Raw genomic sequence first — 12,524 nt, forward strand, 5'->3', positions numbered from 1 at the left:
CTCAGAATGAAATCTCTCAGTAGTTCAAGGGTGCTAAAGACTAAGAGAATAATTTTTAAAAACCCAAACCAAACAAATGAGGCAAACTGAGGCAGATTAACTACAGGACCACACCACAAAAAAGAGAGAAGATGCTCCAGGGTTACATGCTGCTTCAGGAGCCATGCTGCTGTATTGTTCAGAGTTGAGACAAGTTTTGTGCCTGCTCCTGCCCTTGGCTCAGGCTCTGAATCTGCTAGGCCAAAAGCATGGATTTGAAAGCAGTCTCCCTGTTCTGCCTTTGTGGTCTGTTGAGATGACTACTGCCAGTGTGTACAGGACTGGATGCTCTTGCATTCAGCATTATGCCTGGATGCAGAGGCTGAGTGGAAATGAATGAGGAGTACTTGTTTTAGTCTCCAAAGTAGGCAGTGGCATGGGTTAAGTGGGAGATCTCTGTGCCTGGTAGGAATCCTGCTTTGCAAAGGAATCAGTAGTAACACCATTTATAACCTCTGGGAAGAAAAAGGGCCAGGGTATAATCAGCTTTGGGAAAGGGCTGAAGGGCTGTGATGACCCCTTTTCCCTTTCATCCCTTTGGCTGGATAGTTTTATTCCTCAAACACCACTTTGCTTCTCTCAGTGCTGCTCTGCTTTTCCCTGACAGCCTTACATCAAATTATTGCTCATTGCAGGTGATGTGATATTCAGCCAGCTTGGTTGAAGAACACCCCACTGCTGTCCTCACACAACACTGGTATCACTAGTTTTACTTCATTATGCTGACTGCTGTATGTATTCAGTGCCATAGAGATCATAAAATATTTCTGTGCTAGATCTTCTCTGATGAATAGCACAGAGGATGTCTCGAGTTTCCATGGCAATGCTTCTGAATGTGCTTCTGTCACCAAAGAAAGAGGGACTTCCAGTTGATTAAGATTTGAGGATTTTGTCTGAGAAAGGGGATGGTGGTGAAACTGCATATTAGTTGTTTGCCTGCCTTTGGATGTGCCTCTGATATATAATTTGGAGAAGGAGGAAGCTGACATTTGGCTAATGGCAGAGACGGCCTGTGTCGTGCAAACTACAGCTGGACCCCTGGACATGCTTAACTGTTCAGCTACAGATGCAGCTGCACAATCACTCAACAGTTAAGCCTGTACCATTCTCTGCCTCTCATATCTGACCATCTGCTAGGGAAAAGCTAATTAAACCAAAACGATTCTTGCTGGGATTAAACCCCAGCAGCAGAAAAAATTGAGTATAGTACAAATATTGTTCAACTGCTGGATCAGGGTTGCTGCTTTATTTGTTCTTATAAAGAATTGCAGGCTATTCAACTCAGTTGCTGTCAGGTAGGTGTTTAGCTCATGCACACTTTCCTTCTCTTTTATATCCCAGATCATTCTTGTTTTAAGTGCAAGAAATAAGGCTGTCTTGCTGAATTTTTGTGCAGTTCTTTTCTTATGACAGCTGAGTCTGTTTTTTTCTTTAACTTGCAACTTAATGCAAAACCAGTGCACAAAACTGGGGGTTTTGTCCTAGTGCCTCAATTTCTCTACTTATTTCCTACCTTCTTTGCATGTATTTATGGTGAGAATGAATCCTAGAGTTGGTGCAGGGCTACATAGCTTTATAGTTGCACCAGTGTGAATCTGAGACTTAAGACCAAACAGTTTATTGCAAAAATATATCTGCAGCCCTTTGAGAGTTGAAGTTTAAATCATATAAAACAGAAAATGTGTAAGTGTGATTCCCTTAGTAGCTGAACCCTTGTGTACCTACAGTCTTTGATGCCAAGTGATCTGGGCTTCAAAAGAGCTCTTTCAAAAAAAAAAAAGAACTTACAAGTCAGGTTGATTTCAGGGCTGCTGTGTGTATTCAAGTGACAGTTCACCACTTTATTCAGAGTTGTGGCACAATTTTGTTTCTGAAGGCTGATGAGGGATTTAATTCTGTTCGAGGGGCTCTAAGAAGATTCTTGATAATGTATTTCTATGCTAAACTTGGAAAACTTGCACTGAAGAGGAAGTTAGTTCTGCACAATGTAGCTCAGAGGCAGCAGCAGAAGGTGGCCCTGAGGACAGAGAAATGGTTGTTGTTGCTGGTATGGATGTGAGGAAGACTGGTAAGCTTGAAGAGACACGATTGAAAAAGCAGGTAGAGATGAAAGAGTGCCAAAAGAATGAAGATAAATTTAATCTTGATATTCAGGAGGAAGAGATTCGAATAGTTTTTAATGAGGAATGGAAAAAACACTACAACTTTAGAATTATTGAAATTTAATTTTGACAGATAAGTTTCCTGGGGAAATGCTGTAGGAACTGAGGAGATGAGAGATGATGTTAGAGTGTGGGTTTGTAGCATGTTAGGTCTGTGATCTAGGACTTAGTTTGTGCTTACATATTTTGGTAGAAGAGGGTCAGTAGTAAGACTATGCCTGAGGGCAGGAAGATAACGTGCTCTAACTCCACACTCCAGTTCGCTCAGATAAACTAGTGGTGAGCCATACCCTTAGGAATGAGCAAGTGGAGAACATTTGTCTTCCAGGAACTCCTCCAGGTATGTTGGACATCAGCAAGCAAAAGCTGTGTGGGAGTATGGAAAACAATATACAGTGTGAATATTTGTGATCACCCTTTCCATGTTGCTTGGGGAAAATAGAGAAAATATTGAGCTGCACTGGTCTGAGCATTGTTATGACATTTATTTGGCATAGGATTAATAAAACTTTCAAGACATATAAATATCAATACCTTTAGTATCTTAATATACCTTGTGTAGTGTAGTTGGCTTATTTTGATTCTGAGAGAGGCCACACTGTTGTGGGTTTGGGGTTTTTTGGAAGGAAAAAATCCCAAACCAAACATGAAAACAACAAAATCTTTGGAAGTAGAAAAGTGCAAAAAAGGGTTAATGTCAATATCCGTAAGGATTTTGCCATTGCAGGGAAGTTATACTGATTTAACTTAATCAGATTAGAGACAGCTGTGATTATATTAGTGCAGCATTCCTGTATAGGCATCCTTAATTTAGTTTGTGTCTTGTATCTATCTATTTAACTTAAGTTGTTTCAATGTAAAGTGCTCTTAAACTGAATTAAGAACATTTGCCCAGGAGCGTTATACTGCTTTATATTATTTTCTAAGTCAATTTAATTTAGTACAGTGTATATGTAGACAAGACCTTGGGGAAAAAGCTGATCCTTTTTATTACTTGCTGAACAGTCTGTCATGTTTGGCTGCAGCCATGTGATCATGGAATGAAAGAGCCTGTTGTGGTGCGTGTTGGTGGAGGATGGGTGAGCTGATCATTGTGAGCCTTTGTACAACTTGGTCATTCTTAGCCGTAGTGTTCAATTAAAGTAGGTTGATCCTTCTTGTAAATGAGGCTTTTTCCTGTCTAGAACAGATGTGAGACCCCTGTAATGTTATTTTAAGTTTCGTCCTCAGCCTACCAATAAAAGTGCCTGCAACGTGGTTAGTGTCCTGTTTAGGCAGCAAAAGCAACACCTTAAAACTTGGCACAAATGTTTAATGTTTGGAAAAAATCAAATGTCTGAGCTGGATTTTGCTACTTTTCTTCATTCGTAGCTTGAAATAAATGCCACCCAGTTTTTATACTGTTTCCTTCCTGGTCTGTGTCTCCCAACAGTATGTGCCACCTGCTATATGTGGTAACTTACACACATACAGAACTTACGGCCAAGGAATAAGTAAGTACTGCAGATGTCAGTTCTCTTTCTGGTTTGGATAAATCTAGTCAATACATCTTGTGTTCTGCTTGCTGGTAAAGGCTCTGTGGGAACAAAATGGCATGTGAATTACTCTGCAAGCATGGTTGTAGTGATAGCATTTCAGAATAAATCGGGCTGCTGTAAACAGCCGTTTTATTTTTTGAAATTTGTTTTTGTCAGCACCTGCAAGCATTAGGGCTGGACTTAGCGCCTCCTCAGCATTGCAGATGCTCTGTGGGCTAGGTCATTGTAGCAACTTGTCCATCTGTCCTCTGTAAATAATGCAAATAATGTGCTCTGCTCCATTGTCCCACTGTGTAGATACTGCATAGTGTGTCAGCCATCTGTGCATCACTGAGACTCTGGGACAGAGGGCATGTTTTCGAGACTGGATTATGGCAAGTGTATAGTTGAATATTCCAGCAATGGAGCATTCTCTAGCATTACTTTATCTCTGCTAGAGGGACAGCTCAGTGACATTCAGTTCCTGGCACTGAAGAGATGGAGACTGCAGTTTGCCCAGAACTTCTGAACCAAAGCCTGAAACAAGAGGACTGCTGATATTAATTGCTGGGGGTTGTGTGAGACTTATGAATACTACCAGAGGCTGAGAGTCTGCAGCTCAGTAGTTGAAAAATTTAAGCTGCTTCTACCTTGTCCTAGTTAAATACCTTTTGATTTTATGCTCTGGGAAGGTAATGTATGATTTTTCCCCTCTTCCCTTCCTACACAGCACAGGATATGAGAGAGGTCTGGGAAAGGAATTCCTGCATGGTGATTTTCTACAGAAATCTCCCTCTTTCATTTCTCTTCAAATGTTTGCTTGTTGTAGCCATTCCCTTGCTTGTGTTGAGAAAGTTCAAGGCCATGATTCTCAAGTTTCCCTCGTGTGACCTATCAACTTTACCCAGATACATGTTGTTAGAGTATCAGGATTTGCTTTTCCTAGCTGGGTCCAGACACATCCAGAAACTTTTGAGAGATCTCTTAATCTCCATGAGTTTTTTTTCTAATGTTCTGTTTTTCCTTTAAATTTCTGAGCAATATACTCCAGATGTCTTCTCATGGGAGATTTAAAAGAACAGGTAAGAAGACAGAGTGAGGAAGGACATGAAACCCAGGGTCCTAAGATGAAGAGACTCTGAAAGTTTGTAGCCTAAACTACCTTGTGAGAGTTGGAAGGATCACTGAACAAACTAAGCACGCTTGTGGTGTGTCAGTAGTTCTGAATGAGAAGCTGTCATTAGCCCTTGATGTAGCTGTCTGTACTAAAAGTAACTTGGTAAATGACCTTTTGCTGAGCTGGTTCTTGTGCAATTTCAGGTGTAGCCATTAAAGGTGGTTCTATGCTTTATATGCATTAAAAAGCTGGTGCTCATTTCCTGGTCAAAATCTTCTCTGGGTATTTTTACTCTCCATTAACATTCCTTCTGGGGATTGAATTCTGGTCCTTTGCTTCCTGTCCTGTTCCTGTTCAGATGTTAATCAGCTGGTGCATTGTATTCCAGTTACATGTTAATGATGCTAGCATTTCTTGGTCAATGTTGATCAGTCCTGGCTTCTATAAAAGAATTAGGAAAGCTAAGCTACTCTTAACTCGGCAGAGAATAGATAATAAAATGCACACTTAAGGGTGTGGAGTGCAACTGAATTATGGGGACTGAGATCTTTGTACTGCGGAAGGAGAGAACAGGACTGTAGGAAAATTGTGATTCCGATAATTTTTCAGAAAATTCTGCATGGTGCAGTGGATATAACTGATATATGATATGTCCTGTGGTATTTCCAGTCAATGAGAACTATGTATGATTGGAGTCCAGGGATTTCATTTTCTTTGGAAATGTGTTAGGTGTTAAGTAGGGCTTGTTACATGGACTGTTGCTCAACAGCTAGCCTAATCCCTTTTTCATGATAGCTCTTGGAATTGTTCCCATGCAGAGAACGGAGGTTTCTGCCTAACAGTCAAGGTTAATTGGTATGGAAAAGCAGGAATGAGCAATAATCGTCCTGATACTCAGTTTTAATCCAAGAGTCACTATAATGCTATTAGCCAGATCTGAATCATGAGCATTAACATACAAGCAGAGCTGAGATGTGAGTCTGCACTTGGAGTTGTCATGCTTTTTTTTAAAATGAGCTCCAACACAGCCAGCAGTAGAATGGATCTGAACATTCTTTTGAGATGCCTTCTCTGAATGAAAAGATCTCTCTCATTAAATATTTAAGGAGCCTCTAATAACCTTGCAGTCCTTTTCAATTGTGCTTGGCACCAACAGTCTACAGGTGCTGCTTTTAATTTCACACAGCTTGTTTTTCTGTCCTGGGCAGACATGCCTTGGTGCAGTTATTGCATTGTCCATCTCCCTGGTTATTTGTCTTGGTTAGGCTTTGTGCAGCATCTTTCAGGTAGTCTGGCTTGAGACTTTTGAAAGGTAAGGTTTTCTCTATCCATTAGCACGGGAAGGCAACTAGACAAAAGTCTCTTGCGTTTGCTTTTCATGAAGCTAGCCGGAAGATACTGATACCTCCTAAAGCAGGATGTGCCAATATCCTGTATTGGATATGCATGCAGAATATAGGTTGGCCCACAGAGAGTGAATATTCCAGGTTAACAGTGGTGGTCAGATACGTGTCACAGGACATTTGCTTCTCTTGTGGGTATTGTACCCGCAAGTTGCTGGAGTGTGCTGACTATGATAGCCACAAAAAATCTTTCTGTAGTGTTGCATTAGAAACAAATGTGACTGTGATTGTGTAATGGAATGTATTTTTTCAGTAATACGAGTTTATGTTTCTGAATAAAAAGCAGTGCTAAAGAAATGCTGCTGTTAAGATGAAAAAGCTGGAAAGGTGGTACAGTACCTGAAATAAGAAACTTTATCTGCTTCATAATCACTGTATTTCTCTGGAGGAAGGGACACTGCTGACCCTTAGCACCGGTAAGAAGGCGGTTTTGTAAGGCTAGAAAAGGCAACACAAGAGAAGATGATGAGGAAAAGCCTGCAAGTCCTCTGCCTCTGCAGGAAATGTATAGCTGCTGTAACTACAAGCAGGCAGAAGCTGTGTGCATCCTATAACCAAAGTGTTGGCTACCTCAGGCCTCAAGGGACTTGCCAAATGTCAGGAAGAGATACTAGGTGCCTACAAATGTTGCCCTTTTTATTTTTCTTGTTCTTTCCCATTTTGTCCAAAGCATTCCTGTTTGAACCTTCCTTTCTCTGCTAGGGACTTCTTTCTTGTACTGGAGATAAAGCCATGCTCATGGGTGGTGGTGTGGTTTTGTATGCATGCCAAGTGGCTGTTTATTCTGTACAGGGCTCACAGAACTGTCTTAAGCAATTCTGTGTGAGATGACATCTCTTTGTGGTGTGTGGTAAAGGTTTTGCCTTTTTCAGATCACACAGAGAACAGAGCTACCCTGCAGGTGAATTTTACACTGAGGGATGCTCTCTGGTAAAACCAGCTAGAGTCAAGCTTGTGTGCTGCCTGTACAGCTGCACTCTGTCACTGTGTTGTGGTTAATCCCAGCTGGCAACCAAGAACCACGTAGGCACTTGGTCACTCTCCCCTCGGCTCCCACAGGGATGGGGAGGAGAACTAGAAAAAGTAAAACTTGTGGGTTGGGATTAGAGCAGTTTAATAATTGAAATAAAGTAAAATATAATAACAATTGTAACGGAGAGAGGAATAAAACCCAAGAAAAACAAATGATACACAGTGCAATTGGTCACCACCTGCTGATCAATGCCCAGCCTGTCCCTGAGCAGCAGTCAGCCCTTCTCAGCAACTCCCCTCAGTTTATATACTGAGCATGATGCCATTAAGTATGGAATATTCTTTTGCTTTTGAGTCAGTTGTCCTGACTCTGCTCCCTCTGAACTTGGTCAGCTGTCCTGACTATGCTTCCTCCCAGCTTCTCATTCACCTTGTCACTGGCATGAGAAACTGAAAATTCCTTGAGTTAGAGTAAGCACTGGATAGTAACAGCTAAACCATCAGTGTGTTACCAACATCATTCTCATCCCAAATCCAAACCACATCATTGTACCAGCTACCAGAAAGAAAATTAACTCTGTCCTAGCTGTAACCAGGACATGGTGTCCCTGTGAAGAAAGAGTTTGTGTATGTTTTGTAGTGTGAGTCTTGTGGCCCTCAATAAGCTATTCCAGTGGAGCTGTAATTGTCAGTGAGCTTAGAAATCAGACTGAAACAACAGTGGGTAATAGCTAGAAGACAACAGAATTGGACCTACTGCAGGTGATAGATTGGTATAAAGAGGACTGTAAATGTTAAGGAACATTACTGATGAGAGATGGAAAAGATGGATAAAAGGAACTAGGAATTTAAGTTTCCTCTTGTATTGCAGTGCTAATTAGAATAGGTGAAGAGCAGCCTCCTGCTGTAGCTCCAGGCTAAAATTGAACTTCTGCAGGGTAGCCTTAATGTGGACTTGACAGCAAGCTCCTTCAGAGAGAGGCTTGTGGATAGTGTGATGAGCAGAATTAGTGCCGCCTTCTATTTCTGGATATTACCTATATCCATTTCTGCTTTGGAGCACGAGGTCCATCTGTTTTGCAGAGAGTGTGGAACAGAGGTGTGGTGAATTGAACCACCTTGAGATTCTCACTCTGTGGTAGCAAGAGATGCTCAGGTATTGTAGATGAGGAGGCCTTTGCTGTGCTGTTCACTGCAGGGATGTCTGCAAAACAGAATTATGTCGGTGTGGCAGAGTGGTTGGAGCAGAATGACTGTGACTGGGTTCTTGATGGTGGACAGGAATGCAGGTGGGGAAGCAGGGACCCCTGGAGCTATGGAGAAAATACAGCTGCCTTTCCGAGGTCAGTTACTGGTCTGCACAGGCATCCTGCTCAGTGGAGAGATGGTTAAAATACCTGTGCTTTCAGGATGCAGTAATGTCATGGAGCTTTTACAGTGGAGGAACCTGGCATTAGATAGTCTGATGGTGCAGAAGTTTGCTGTTGATTTCTGCCCTGGCACCTGGCTACAGGTTGCTCTGAGCATGCCTGGTTCTTTCCATGTTTTGTGCTGATAGGTGACTGACACCAAGTTTCCTTTCTCATGTTTCAGGAGCTGTTGGCCAGATGCTGCTGAATGTTGACAGGAGAAAGCTGATTCGGAGACAAACGACCAGAAATGTTTGGACACGTCGTCACTTTGGATCTGTAAGTCCTTGTTTGAGGGGAAGTTGCTTGGCAGCCCTGTGAGTTTTTGAGTATCTATGGAAATTCTCAGATCATAAGGGTAGATTTCAAATCCTGGTATCTTTTCCAGGTAAATGGGAATGAGATGGCAGGTAACATGGTTGTTGCCTCTAGGGTAGGAAGCAGGAGAGTTGTTTGAGCCTGAGGAACTGTGTGCTGAGAGACAGGGAGGCCTTTGGCATGTTTCTTCCGAGCACAGCTGCAGTGGAAACATGCGTGGACCCATGGGTGCAGCTGTTCCTGGAAGCCTCTGTCTGTCTGCCATGTGGCTGGTGGTTATGCCTTGATGCTGAACCAGCTTCTGCTGGGAGTTGATGGAAAAGCGGATTCAAACTATGCTGGCCTGATCCTTCCTGGAGGCGCATGTTCTCCCTCTCTTTCTCCCCTCATACTTTACAGTTTGCCCCACAGAGCAGTTCCACTGTTGTGAAGCTGTTTTTCCCTGTGCTAGTTGAGACCCGACTCCAGCATTGTAGCAAGGAAAGAGGCCAGACAGCTTGTTGGGGCAGGGCCAGCACTGGGGCACCTCTTCAATTTGTTTTGGCAGAGCTTGATTTTGCATGGTGCTGGTTGCCTGCTTGTTCCATTCACCTTCAATCTGAGTCTCCCTGTGTGTGTATAACTGCTCCACACCCTGCCTCCTGTCCCACCTCCCAGGGCTTCATGCCACTGACATGGAAAAAGTAGCAAGCAGCAATAGTGCTTCAGGGAAAGGAAGGCTTTACTGAAGTCTCTCATGCCAGTGGCAGAGTGATGGCCACAAAGCTACTCTCTTACAGCTGACTAACCCAGATGAACCCAATTCTCTTTTTGTAGTGATAGGTACCTGTTGTGGTTTGATTTCCACTGGCAGCTAAGCATCACACAGCTGTTGGCTCTCTTCTCACCCCTCAGTGGAATGGGGAGAGATTTGGGAAAAAAGTAAAATTTTGTTGGTTGAGATACAGATAGTTAAATGGGACAGAAAAGGGAGGGAATATAATAAAATAATTAGAATGTACAAAACAAGGGATGCACAGTGCAATTGCTCACCACCTGCTGACCAATGCCCAGCCAATTCCTGAGCAGTGGCCTCGGCCAGCTTTCCCCCTAGTTTGTGTACTGACCATGATGCCATAAGCTATGGGACATCCCTTTGGACAGTGGGAGTCAGCTGCCCTGGCCATGTTCCCTCACAGCTTCTTGTGCCCCTCAGCCTACTCACTGGTAGGGTGAGAAGCTGAAATATCTTTGTCTTAATGTAAACACTGCTTAGTAACATCTAAAACATCAGTGTGTTATCAACAGTATTCTCATCCCAAATCCAAAGCATAGCACTTACTAGCTACTAGAAAGAAAATTAACTCTATCCCAGACAAAATCAGTTAAACACCCCAGGCTTTGACCAAAAAGGAAGGTTGTTTCTGAACCTGTTTTGTGTCCCTGGTTGGCTGGATATTTTACAGAAGCCTAACAGCAAGGTAGAGTATGATATGCTGCTTGATGGAAGTCAGGGAGTAGCTTGCCTTCCTCCCTTGTGGAGGTGTGGGTTATCACAGCTCTAGGCACAAATGTTTTGGCTCAGACAAGAGCCTGATAATTGCCAGCTCATTTGTGGGTAAAAAGGACTGACTTAAAAGGATGAGTGAGATAATTGTTAGCATCACCAAACTTCTGTACTGAAGGCTCCACAGTTAGCATCCCTTTGCAGTGGCAGGGAAGATTAGCTGGGAGAGTCCCATTCTAAAGGAGATTTGTTTAGTCCTTTCTGGAACCAATGTTGCTTTGAGGCCATTGCTTCATGAATTTTGATTTTATGTGATTCCAGTTGCTTGAGTGCCTTGAACATGTCCTTGCCGTGTGCCTTTCTGGCTCTTGTTGGGTTATGTGGCAAAGTATTTCTATGTTTATTTTCTTTACTATCAGAAGGTCTGATATGGGCTGAGGCAGGTACCTGGAATGAGGTGGCCATCCCAGTTGTCCACCTGGCTGTTTTGGTAGATGCTAAGCTATTTGTTTCTCTTCTTCAGGTCATCTGAGTGAGTGTCCTTGCTTCATGAGGCTTTGGATCTGAGCCCAGGCTGGTAAGTGCTTATGTCCTTATGAACTAAAGAAATGATTGTGATTTCAGCTAGGCATATCTTCCTGCACATCTCCTGTCCTTAGCCTGGCAGAAATTGAGAGAAGAGTCCCCTAGACCACCTGTTTAATAGTGGGTCATTTACAAACCATCTTCTGGTCAGGTTTTCTGCCTTTCTCTTTGAAAAAAGAGAAATATCTTCCCAGCAAATCAGACCTATCTGTTTTGCTTAGGGATGCAGTGAAATGTGCATGCAGTATTATGGATGTAATTTTTCTAAAATATTAGAGATCTCTGCATCTACTTGAGTCTTTTTAGGAGAAGGGACTTTGTGGGAATGACTGCAGCAAGGGGAAGTTTCCAGCATTCTGAAGGGGGATATTTACAGGTTAGTCCTAGGAAGTTGTTTGTGTTGTGGAAAGGTGCGAGCAACTTTTGTGAGCTTGTGTTTATAGCAGAGTGAAGAACAGTTTGCAAATGTACTTGTGAAGCGTAAAGCCTGTTATGACTTGGGACTGCTCTGTGCTTTGGGCAGACACCTCCCACTTGCCTTCCTCTCAGGGGAACTCAGTCTGGGTGTCAAAAGAGGCATCTAGATTAGAGCGGATAAGAATTGGAGAGAATTTTCGAGGCTCCATTTAGACTCTTACCATGTAAAATGCCACTGTCCAACACACTAAGTGAGTGAAGTCTGCTGGGTCATGGGCCCCATGGTAGCCATTGACTGCAGGTGTGTAAACGGGAGTTGTGTGGCCCTGTTTGTAGAAGTGGGGAGAGAGCATGATCTGAGTGGACACAGGTCCTGCACTTTGAAGTGCTGAGGCTTGCTGAGTGTAAGGGTCCTGCAAAGGGAATGAGAATTGGGTACTTGCTCCAAATATAGGACAACTATGAATGATGCATGTGTTATCACTGAGGAAAGTCTGGTATTGGGCTCTGCAGCGCCTGCTTGATAGCTCTTAAGACTTCTTGTCTCATATACAACAGGGTGGTTGACATTCTGGTTGCTGTGGGGAAGTCTTCCTGCTCTCAACTGCAGACCTAGAAGACGGAAAGGAAGGTGTTTCTTCCATGTGTACAAGACAGCTGCTTTTCTTCTACCCTATTTTTTGCTCTTGTACTGCTTCTGCATCAGGAAGAATCCCAGCATAGCTAGGGTGAAGGAGCTAAGCTTTCCGCTAGTGGTACAGCTGCATGTCTATATATTGTGCACTTACTTTAAGGGTAGTGAGGCACTGGAACAGGTTGCCCAGAGAGGTTGTGAACTCCTCATCCCTGGAGGTTCAAGGCCAGGCTGGATGGGGCTCTGAGCAACGTGGTCTAGTGGAAAGTGTCCCTGCACATGGCAGGGGAGTTGGAATGAGATGATCTTTAAGGTCCCTTCCAACCCAAACCATTTTGTGATTCTGTGTTGAAAAATCTGGCCTTAAGTAACAAGGGGTCAAAAACATTGCTCCCTAATTTGATGCCACCTGTGATTTGGAGGTTGTCTTTGTCTTTTCTGCCAGAGTAATCAGTTCTCCTTCTG

The 12,524-nt window shown here is 43.1% G+C and overlaps 1 protein-coding gene across 6 annotated transcripts in view; it reads left to right on the forward strand.

Annotated features, from left to right (window-relative positions):
- Positions 1–12,524, forward strand: part of TJAP1 (tight junction associated protein 1) — a 40,054-nt gene that overhangs the window by 14,111 nt on the left and 13,419 nt on the right. For 4 of the 6 annotated variants that reach the window (XM_088161398.1, XM_088161402.1, XM_088161399.1 and 1 more), the window contains 2 exons: positions 8,804–8,898; positions 10,947–11,000. The gene's annotated coding sequence lies outside the window, so the exon portion shown is untranslated. Of the gene's footprint in view, positions 1–8,803; positions 8,899–10,946; positions 11,001–11,983; positions 12,154–12,524 lie in introns of those variants that run through there. The other 2 variants (XM_088161401.1, XM_088161403.1) reach the window with 2 other exon arrangements.

The sequence above is a fragment of the Sturnus vulgaris genome, chromosome 3, assembly GCF_052056855.1.
Source record: "Sturnus vulgaris isolate bStuVul1 chromosome 3, bStuVul1.hap1, whole genome shotgun sequence".
In the NCBI taxonomy this organism is placed as follows: Eukaryota; Metazoa; Chordata; class Aves; order Passeriformes; family Sturnidae; genus Sturnus; species Sturnus vulgaris.